Consider the following 10,791-nt stretch of genomic DNA (forward strand, 5'->3'; position numbering starts at 1 on the left):
GATGTGCATGAAAAAATATAACATCTTTCTTATATTAGTCATTCCTAGATCACGACACCCTGGTAGAAGTATTGATGTATATCTAAGGCCTCTTGTTGATGAGCTAAAATTTTTATGGTCCGATGACATATGTATATTTGATGTATCGAAGAAGTAGAATTTTATAATGAAGACTGCATTGATGTAGACCATTAGCAATTTTCCTACTTATGGGATGCTCTCAGGATGGAGCACTCATGAGAAGCTAGCATATCCCTATTACATGGAGAATACAAAAGCATTTCAACTTGAGCATAGTCGTAAGCCCTACTGATTTGATTGTTATCATCAATTTATCTCTGAACATCATCCTTTTTGAAAGCAGTAGGATAGTTTTAGGAGAAATAAAATAGAGAAGGATCAGGCACCCCCGTAACTCAATGGCATGGAAGTATTTCAGAGGATATCTCAAGTGGATGAAGTCCAATTTGGCATACTATTTGATAAGGAGAAACTTTGAAGGTTTGGTAGAACTCATAACTAGGTGAAGCGCAACATCTTCTAGGAATTATCGTACTGGTCTACCAATTTAATCCGTCATAACTTTGACGTCATGCATATTGAGAAAAATATCTTCGATAATATTTTTTACACTGTTATGGATGTCAAGGGCAAGATGAAGGACAATCCCAAGGCTCGAGTGGATATGAAGAATATTTGCAAGCATCCTCTATTAGAGCTGGTTAAGGTGTCTCTTAGAAAATTTTGAAGCTAAAAGCAACTTACACCTTAATGAGGGAGCAGTTGAAGGAGGTATGTGAATGGTGTAAAAATCTTAAATTTTAGATAATTATGCAAATAATCTAGCTCGATACGTCAACATCAAAGATTGCAGATCATATAGGCTAAGAGCCATGACTACCATATCTTCATGCAACAATTACTCCCATTAGCTTGGCGTGATCTCCTTTCCAACCCTATATGGAGTGCTTTGATCGAGCTTAGTCTTTTCTTCAAAGATATTTGTGCTACTGAACTATCTGCCGACCACATCTCCATCTTGAGGCTAGCAGTGTAGAGATTATATGCAAGTTGGAGAAGATATTTTCTCCTAGTTTCTTCAACTCCATGGAGCACCTCGTGATTCATCTGGCATATGAAGCTAAGATCGGAGACCAGTGTAGTATAGGTGGATGTATCTATTTGAAAGATACATGCACAGTCTTAAGAAGAAAGTGAAAAGTAAGGCCAAAGTCGAAGGTTCTATTATAGAGGCTTACATAATTGGAGAAATTTCTAATTTCAGTCGACACTACTTTAATCTCAATGTGCAGATAAAGCTTACTCAAGTGGGTCAAATGATGATGGAGGTGAGGGATCAGAGGTAGAGATCTTAATATTTGCCTATCCCACTCATGAATTTGGGCACGAGGTCATCGGGTATTGACTGATACTGAATTTCGATAGACAGAAATATTGTTTTGCTAAATTGCATAGAGATCGACCCATATGTTGAGTAAGTATCTATCACAATCTCAACTCTTTAATCATTTATCATTTCATATTTATCTTATGCATGTATAGACAATATGATGAGATCTAAGATGGGACAACCTGATGATAAGCGAGGAAGAACTTTCCACTCAGCGCTCACAGAACTTTGCAAATTGGTTCCATCAACTGATAAGCAATCATTATCATTTTATTTATTTTAATTTTTTTTAATTTATTTTTTCTATAATATGCAGGTCATGCAAGCAGGCGAATCCATACCTAAGAAGCTAAGACTATTAGGTTGCAAGCCAACAAAGTATGTGACATATTATAATGGATGTAACATAAATGGTTTCAAATTTTACATGCAGCAATATGGATATTATAAGAGTATAATGAACAGCAGTGTGTGTGTATAAAGGTCAGCTAGTGGGCAGAGATGGAGAGTGACTCTTATAGAATCCTCAAAGAAGTGATCAAGTTGACCTACCTTGAAGGCAATAGTGTCATTCTGTTTAAGTGCCGATGGTTTGATACCGACAATTGTATGAAGGTTGATCCACGACATAGGCTTATTGAAATCAAACATAGATCAAAAGCATATGTCAATGATTCCTTTATGCTAACCTAATAAGCTGTTCAAGTGTATTATACTCCTTTTCTATCAAAAGAGAGAGGAAGGAAAGAATGGTAGGCTATATGCAAAATTAAGTCTCGGGCCGTTCATTACGCACTCGAAGAAGAAGAAAAGTCCCATTTATCAGAATACTTTTAGGAGGATGAAACATCTGGAGTTCATCAGTCTTTCATAGATACAAAGTTGGATGCTCCAGATTTTCTCCTACGTGATAGCCAACATGAGGAGGTAGATAATTCTAAGTTTGTTTTAAAGGATAATCCTATCCAAGAAGGGGAAGAAGAGGAAGAAGATGAAGAAGTAGAAGAAAAAGAAGAGTCACACGAAGAATCTGAAGAGTACCAAATATTTGAAGAGGTCGATGAGTACTGCTCCTCACTTACGATGAACTTTTGGACTTCTGACTCGTTTTAAATACTTATCTTGCATTGCCACCCATCTGAAGAGTACCAAACATCCGAAGGGTACCAAACATCTAAATACTTATCTTGCATCATTTTAAATCTTACATTACCATCCATACTTATATAATTAATCTGTGAATCTATTTATTTTTATTTTCAGAGATTATAGATCATGTCTTCCAGAGGCTGGAGCAGTCACAGCCGAGGAGAGAGCTCTTATGCAACCAGCTCGCATGGTTCTACAGTACACATACACATGGTAAATTTTAATACTTTAGATATTCTCTTTTATGTTATTTTATCTCTTATTATCTAATATAACATTCTTTATGATGTCTTGATACTCTTAGGTACGGATGCTGTAGGGTCACCAGTGATCCCACACTCACATGAAGCAGCATCCGGCTCTTAGAGTTAGCAGCATGGTAGAGGACCCACCCAGCTCATGGCACCTCCAACTCAATCGGAGGATAGAGAGCTCTCCATATTCAGAGCTGCCCGTAAGTACTATATCTTCATTGAATCTGTTTAAAATTTAACCATTTTAGAGACTAACATTTATTGTTCAAAATCAATTTTACAGCATATTTACAGAGCCTGAGGTACCTCGTGTGGTTATCGAGATCATCCAACGATCGATGTTGGGATCGATGAATGAGTTCTCCAATTGGCCATCGAAGGCTCATGATGCAGTCTGTAGATATTCTAAGTAAGTCAAAGATGTTTAATTTTTAAATTTATGGTAGATTTGTATTCTATTTATTAATATACGATTACTTCTACTTGCAGGAGTACTATCAATTCGAGACTCCTCAGGATGAGGAGGCTGGCCATTAGACTTTTGAGGAGGTGGCCATGTGGAGGTTTCGAGATGGGCTGTACAGCCTTCAATAGTTTGTCATAGAGCACTTCAATTCCAAGTCACCATCGAACTGAAAGTCTTACATAAATCACTAGATGCGGTGGACATATAGGAGGCCCTCTGTGACTAATGGAGTATTGAGGAGTACTTTGGTAGGTGGTAGACAGTACGACAAAATTGATCTACCCAGTAGCATCCGATCAAGCAACTAGCGGCTCCATTGACACATATGTTATGGCTGATAGATTGATAAAAATTTTACACTTAAATTAATTTCATATTGAATTGATCATATGTATGTTTTAATTAATTTAATTTTATTATTTATTTATTATAGATAAGGTAGCTGGGTTATGCACTAAGGTATCTGTAGATATGGGAGGCCACACACCAGTCTAGAAGAACTAATGATTACTTAGATCCTAGATCTCGACAAATCGTGGTAACAAACTTAAAATATTATTTATTAAATTTTTATATATATTGATATGTATGTACTAATGAATTTCTAAACTGTATATGCAAATTATGCGAAGTATCTCGTATCGCGGCATGGTGAGGATCCATCCTCTCAGCCCCTTCTTGAACTTGAGGGATAGCTTAGGGCCATCGAAGGGGTGAGTAGGAGTCGGATCATAAGATTTGGCTATAGATTCGATCCTCCAATAGCTTGATACTCTTCGATGTCTTTCTCTCAGGCCTCGATGATCCAGACGTGAGGTGATGCATATATGGAGAAGGTCGTGCGGAGATTTTTGAGCTAGTGACCTTAGAGCTTTTGAGATGCCATCCATGATACAATCTTTGATATTCTCTTAGATCCATATCTGTGCGATCAGCTGGGCTCATTATCACAGCCATCATAGTAAGTCTAGCTATAATTTTTTTTTTATTTTAAATTTTTATATTTAGAAGCTTCACATATTTAGGTTTGAGTTTAAGAAGGAGATTTAGGGGTAAAAATTTAATCTAACCATCCAATCGATGGATCAAGTGTCTATAGCTTCGTATCATCAAATAAAATGCATAAAAATAATCTGTTTGAGAATTGAAGTAGCATATCAAAATATATGTCTCTGTATTGATATACATACTTTCGTATCGAAATATATTAATAATATTTTATTTTTTTCATTACAGGATGCTGGGATATATGGCTTTCATCCATCAGCTATTAGAGAGGATGTATAGGAGTAGGAGAAAGATGAAGAGGATGATGAGAAGGATCTCACATGATTGTTTTGGATATGTATGTAATTTTGATATTTATAAAGTAATATAAATTTATATAATTATATAATTTATTTTTAATATAATATAATTAATTTTATATTCATGATTATGATAAATAATTATTATTTTATTTATAATAAATTTTAAAAAATATTATTGCTTATTACTATGATTAAAATAGATTTTAAAATATTTAATTATAAATTTATAAAAAAATAAAAAATTATTGGTGATGGCATTAGCGACAGAAATGCCATCGCTAATAGTTCTTTAAACTTTTTATTATAAAAATAAAAAAACTATTAACGATGATGTTAACGATGATATTGTCATCACTAATAATTTTTTAAATTCTAATTAATAAAAAATTTAAACTATTAGTGATGATTTTTGTTGTCGCTAATACCGTCGCTAATTATGCTTATTAACGATGAGATATTTACCATCGCTAATAATGGCAATTAGTGATGATGTTATTTTTGAAAAATTTTAGCGATGGGAGTCTGTCACTAATACTCTGCTATTAGCGACGACAGTTAGCCATCACTAATAATCTATTTTTTTTTGTAATATCAAAATCATCATTACAATTTTACTGGAGCTAAGATAATAGCCTTGATTTCTCTATTCCTCAACTTTCCTAACCTTAAGGCCATAATTCCTAACCTAATTATAGCGAGAGATTGCTAATTTCCACTATAATCATTCTTAGTCCTCAAACTTTCTTATTCTACCATCCTGCCATTCGCGACCTTCCTTTTTCATTCTGGCTACTTTGCAGTCAACGTGGAGCACTATCTATTGGCATGAGGGCTAGAATTGGATGAACTTAAGCCTATTTAAATATGGGTGTTTCTTCTTTCTCGAGTCATCCTTGGCCATTCAATGCCATGGGCCGCCATTAATCGTTGCCTCCTTGGCTATTGGTCCTTCAACTACTAATAACCACCATCTTCGGATCACCACTATCTCCCACCTCCTCATCTTTTCTAAGAGGGTGGACCTCAATAATAGGGTCTTGAACCACCTTGATGGTTGTGTAGCATGTCGGCCCCCATCTCAACCTTCATCAAACTCCATTGAAATCCATCATCATCAATCCATGTTATGTTTTATAGCACATCTTAAGAAGTTAGGAAACAATCATGAGCAAGATCCACATGGACCAAATTAGATACAGTCAAATAGGTGAAAGCTACATGATCCTCATCAGGTTTGATGGAGTTTGGTCATGATAAAGAACAAGTATGGAGGGATAGACTGAAGGAGGAAGATTTAGCCATAATATCGATAAACAGGCCAAAAGATCAAGGTACCTATGATTAACCACAAGGGTGATTGATCTCAAAAGTGTTTTAATATATAAGAGATCGTACTACAGAGATGGCCAATGCAGGATAAAGATAGATTAATGATGGACTAAGACTGGCATAATATCTATTTGGCAATTGATGCAAAGTGGCATTTTGATGGGCATGCCATAGTGGAAAAGCAACTAGTGCCAGTTATCAAAGACATTAGAAGTGGAGAACATAGATCACAACTATCAAAGTGAATAGTTATTATGTATTAATGTGAATATTAGATATGTATTGTGCATGGAGACCATTCGATAATCAATCCTATGAATCCTTATTTTTATTTTTCTTTAATCTACATTATTCTAGGAGTAGGTATAATTTAGCTTTCTACCATAGTCCAGCATTACACTCCTACCATTGTGTCTTCCACTTTGTCAATAGTAGCCATCTATGCCTAGTTCATATTGTTGGGTGGTCCCTCCTTATGTGAGACTACACCTCTTTCAAATAAAAAAAAAGGGGGAGAGTCTAAGTAGGACTCTATTCGTTGGGCCTATTTAATTAGGGCAATGAAATGAATATGTAGTGCGTGAAAGCCAGGAGAGGAATGAAAATTAGTGTGCAAGAAACTAGTGTGGCATGGAAAAGAAAGAGGCGACAGCAACAGGGGAAGAAAAATAAAGAAAAAAAGATGCTACTCTGTCAGATGATCGAATGGCTGATCATATTTTGATTGTGATAAAATTTTGGTATATTATTTTTAATATCAAGAGCTACAAGTTGAATGATTTTGATCTTTGAAAATTTTTCTCTATTAATTATTTTAAGCATCCACATATCTGGTGAAATCTATCTCTGCTTATTATTGAAACCTACTTTATTGGTGATGATTATTTTTATTATGCAAATCAAGATTTATTCTTGATTATAATATATTTCTGTAATATTTAGTTGATCTAAATAAAATCTATAGTAATTTCCTTATTCTAAATAGTAGAAGATTTACATCAAAATTATGGCATCTCTTTTTATGGATTACTTGATTATTTTTACTTATTAATTATCTGAATAGATCATAGAAATTATTATTGCTCTGCAATATCCTATTTAATTTGCATAAAAAGAGGAAAGAAGTTTGCCGTATTATTATTCATGATGGTAGTTTTTCTGAATAAAATGATATTAGAGCAAGGTTGTTATTAGTTAAATTTTCTTATATTGATTAAATGGAAGAACATATGGATGAAAGTATAGTTAAGCTTATGTCTTCTAATTATTCAGTTTGAAAGCCTTGAATGAAATATTTATTATTCTATAAAAATTTATACAATCATATTGAAGGGGATAATACCAAACCAAATGAGAAAACTCGACAAGAGTGGTAGAAAATAAATAGAAAGATAGTTGGATTAATCAGATAATGAATAGATGATAGTATTTTTCATCATATTGCTATGGAGACTAATCCCACAATTTATGGAAGAAACTTGAGAGCCTCTATGAATGGAAGATCATGCAAAATAAAGCATTTATGATCAAACAGCTCGTGAATATGAAGTATAAGGAGGAAAGTTCAGTTGCCAAGCATCTGAGTAGATTTCAGAATACAATAAATCAGTTGGCTGCTATGAAAATAATGCTAGATAATGAGTTGCAAGCATTATTATTGCTCAGTTCTCTATCCGACAGTTGAAAAATTCTGATTATATCATTTAGTAATTTAGCTTCTAATGGTATGATGACATTGAAAATGGTAAATAATAGTATGCTTAATGAGGAGACTAGAAAAAGAGAACATAGTATAACTACAAAGTCAGAGGCATTGATTACAGAAAATGAGGGAGTAAAATTAGAAATTCACAAAATTTTAACTACCATGATAAGTTAAGAAAAAAATCCAAATTCAGAAAAGAGATCAAATATTTTTATTATGACAAGCCAGGGCACATGAAAAAAGAAGTATAAAAAATTTAAAAGAGAGCAATCAAGAGAGAGAGGTGAAGAAAAAATGATGAAAAAGACACAGTAGCAGTTGCATCTAATGTTGATGTCACCATTATTTATGATAATGATACTACAAAATCTTACATGCCATGATGGTCTTGGGTTGTTGACTCAGATGCCTATTTTCATGTTATTTTTCGGTGTGATTTCTTCACATCTTATACTAGCGATAATTTTGGTAATATCATGATAGGAAATGATAGAGTAACTAAGATTGTTAGTATGGGAGATGTTTGCTTGAAAATCGAATTGGATGCTAGCTATTACTGAAAAATGTGAGACATATTCTAGATATCCACCTCTACTTGATCTCTACCAGAATACTTGATGATGAAGATTACCACAGCCACTTCAGTGAAGAAAAATGAAAGCTCACTAAAGGTTCTCTAATGATAGCAAGAGGGAAGAAATCAAGCACACTTTATATGATGCAAACAAAATTATACAAGATGGAGGCGAATATAGCTAAAGATTCTCTATTGAATTATGGCATAAGCGGTTTGGCCATATGAACGAGAAGGGACTTGACATTCTTGCTAGAAAGAAACTCCTTCCTCTCAAAGGTACATCTCTAAAGACATGCATTGATTGTTTAACTGGCAAACAACATAGAGTTGCATTTCATAAATCCTCTCCACATAGAAGATCATATATTTTAGATTTGATTCATACTGATGTATGCACTATGGATGTTAGAGCTTTGGGTGATACTTTATATTATGTTACTTTTATTGATGATCATACTAGAGAAGTGTGGACTTTTATTTTAAACTTGAAAGATCAAGTGCTCGATGTGTTCAAGTATTTTCATGTCGGTATTGAAAGAGATATAAGAAGGCAACTAAAATAAATTCGAGCAGATAATGATGGTGAGTCCATTTGAAAAATATTATAGAGATCATGGCATTAAGCATGAGAAAATTATTCCTAAAACACCTCAACATAATGGAGTTGCAAAGAATGAATCATACTATTTGTGAAAGAATTTGGTGTATGCTCTCTCATGCTAAATTGCTTAAACTATGTTGGGGTAAAGCGATGAGAAATTCTTCTAACGAACTCCTATGTTATGATGAAATTCTTAGGATTACTTTGATTGATAAAGGAAGATTTATTGCATAATTCTTAAACTGGTTCATGACCAAACAATACGCTATTACTAGGATGATAGTGATATCAAGTGTAGGTCGTTATGTGCCATATGTATTGATTGTCCTCGTAACCAAATAGTGTGGAGATACTAGTATAGTATGCAGGTGAGATGTATGAGTACATTGTCACTGAACGTGACCAACTGCGGAGCACTCTGCTGTCAAGGGTAACTCGTGAAGGGTATGGGTATAAGTATTCCTCCGACCTGAGATCACCACGATGACTTGCAAGCAACTCACTATACTTTGGTGCTAGACTATCCAAATTTATAATTCAGTGATGGAAGGTCTCTGGGTGCAGTCAAGTACTTGTCAAGTCGGTGCATGAGTCAAGATGGGATTGACCCCTCCGAATTAGTAAGAATTAATGTATCAATATATTTCAATTTAGCAAAACTTGAGCTTTGATAATCTATGTGATAGATTTAAAAGATTAAAATATAATATGGATGACTTTTTAGGATTGACAGTTAAATCCTAGGTCGTCCTTGAGCATTAGGGTCAAAGGGATGAATTATACGATAACCATACACTAATAGGTTCTTGAATGTTGCTTCGCCATCATTCGACCTATCTGGATGTCGGATTATCATTGCTAGATGGTTACAATGATTGGTTCGAAAATATGTTCCTGTGCTACCGACTTAGGTTCGAACCTATGGGGTTACACTCAAAAAAAGTTTCTGACTGATCATATGATTGATCAATGATTGAGAATTATTCAAGGGCTTAATCGTTAATTTGATTGATGGTTAACCTTATGCAAAAATTGTTGGATTCTGATAATACAGTGAAATATGAATTTTAAAAATTTTAACATGCATTCAACATTTGAAAATCATGTTTAACAAATAAACTAGACCATCGAAATACAAAATCCTAGGAACCCCTTGATGATTACAATCAAACATAAAAAATACACATATCAGGAAGAGATCAGAAGACATATACCAATGAGAAGACTATGATTTGATAACTTTAAGATCTTCATAAGACTCTAAAGTGGAAGCCCTCCAATGATGATCCACACGGGACTGATCAAGGCCCTTCCCAACTTGTCATGGTGCTGCAGCCTTCTTCGCAAGCTTGCTGCCGTCCGTCCTTCATAAGAACCTGTTGCACCAATGCTTATTTGCCTTCATGACCTCTACTAGAACCTCTTTAGGAACCCTTTCTCAAAAGATCTCACCACACATAAATCAGATTTTATGTTCAGTACATGAACAATCTGATTTCTAGGACAAGTATCTCATACTTTCTATTTTCTCTCTTCCCTTCCTTTCTATTTTTCTCTCTCTCTTTTCCTTATCTTTTTTTTAGATTTTTTTCAATTATTCCACTCATTTCCATGCCCACTCTCAGCCTATTTGGCACATCAAATCAGGTAGTAGTGCCCCCTTTAAATAGGAAACAAGGGGCGACACAATGGGACGCCAACTCTTGGCATCCCTAAATTATTACATGCCACCTATTATTTTTGCATGGAATACAAGTAGTTGGCATAGAAAAAGAAGTGATTCACTAGTAGAAGGACTCTTCCACTACCTGAAAAAAATGAATACACAATCATATTGTGCATGGGAAAAGAATTAACGTGAGAAACAAAGAGTCTTTAACAATTAAGACTCTTCCACAAACTCAACGTAAATAAGGAAGGGACCAATTAATTTTTGGCATTCAAACTCCTTGTCAGAGAAGGACTCTTCCTTCTCTTCTATACCCCATA

General features: G+C 34.4%; 1 long non-coding RNA gene across 1 annotated transcript; it reads right to left on the reverse strand.

Moving 5' to 3' along the window:
• Positions 1–735: 735 nt before the first annotated feature.
• On the reverse strand, positions 736–10,562 carry LOC140854519 (uncharacterized). The gene is made up of 3 exons (XR_012137730.1): positions 10,017–10,562; positions 3,121–3,208; positions 736–3,038 (listed from the first exon to the last, which is right to left on the reverse strand). It is a non-coding gene; the product is annotated as an uncharacterized lncRNA (long non-coding RNA).
• Between the last annotated feature and the right edge of the window lie 229 nt (positions 10,563–10,791).

The sequence above is a fragment of the Elaeis guineensis genome, unplaced genomic scaffold, assembly GCF_000442705.2.
Source record: "Elaeis guineensis isolate ETL-2024a unplaced genomic scaffold, EG11 Super_Scaffold_1000033, whole genome shotgun sequence".
In the NCBI taxonomy this organism is placed as follows: domain Eukaryota; kingdom Viridiplantae; phylum Streptophyta; class Magnoliopsida; order Arecales; family Arecaceae; genus Elaeis; species Elaeis guineensis.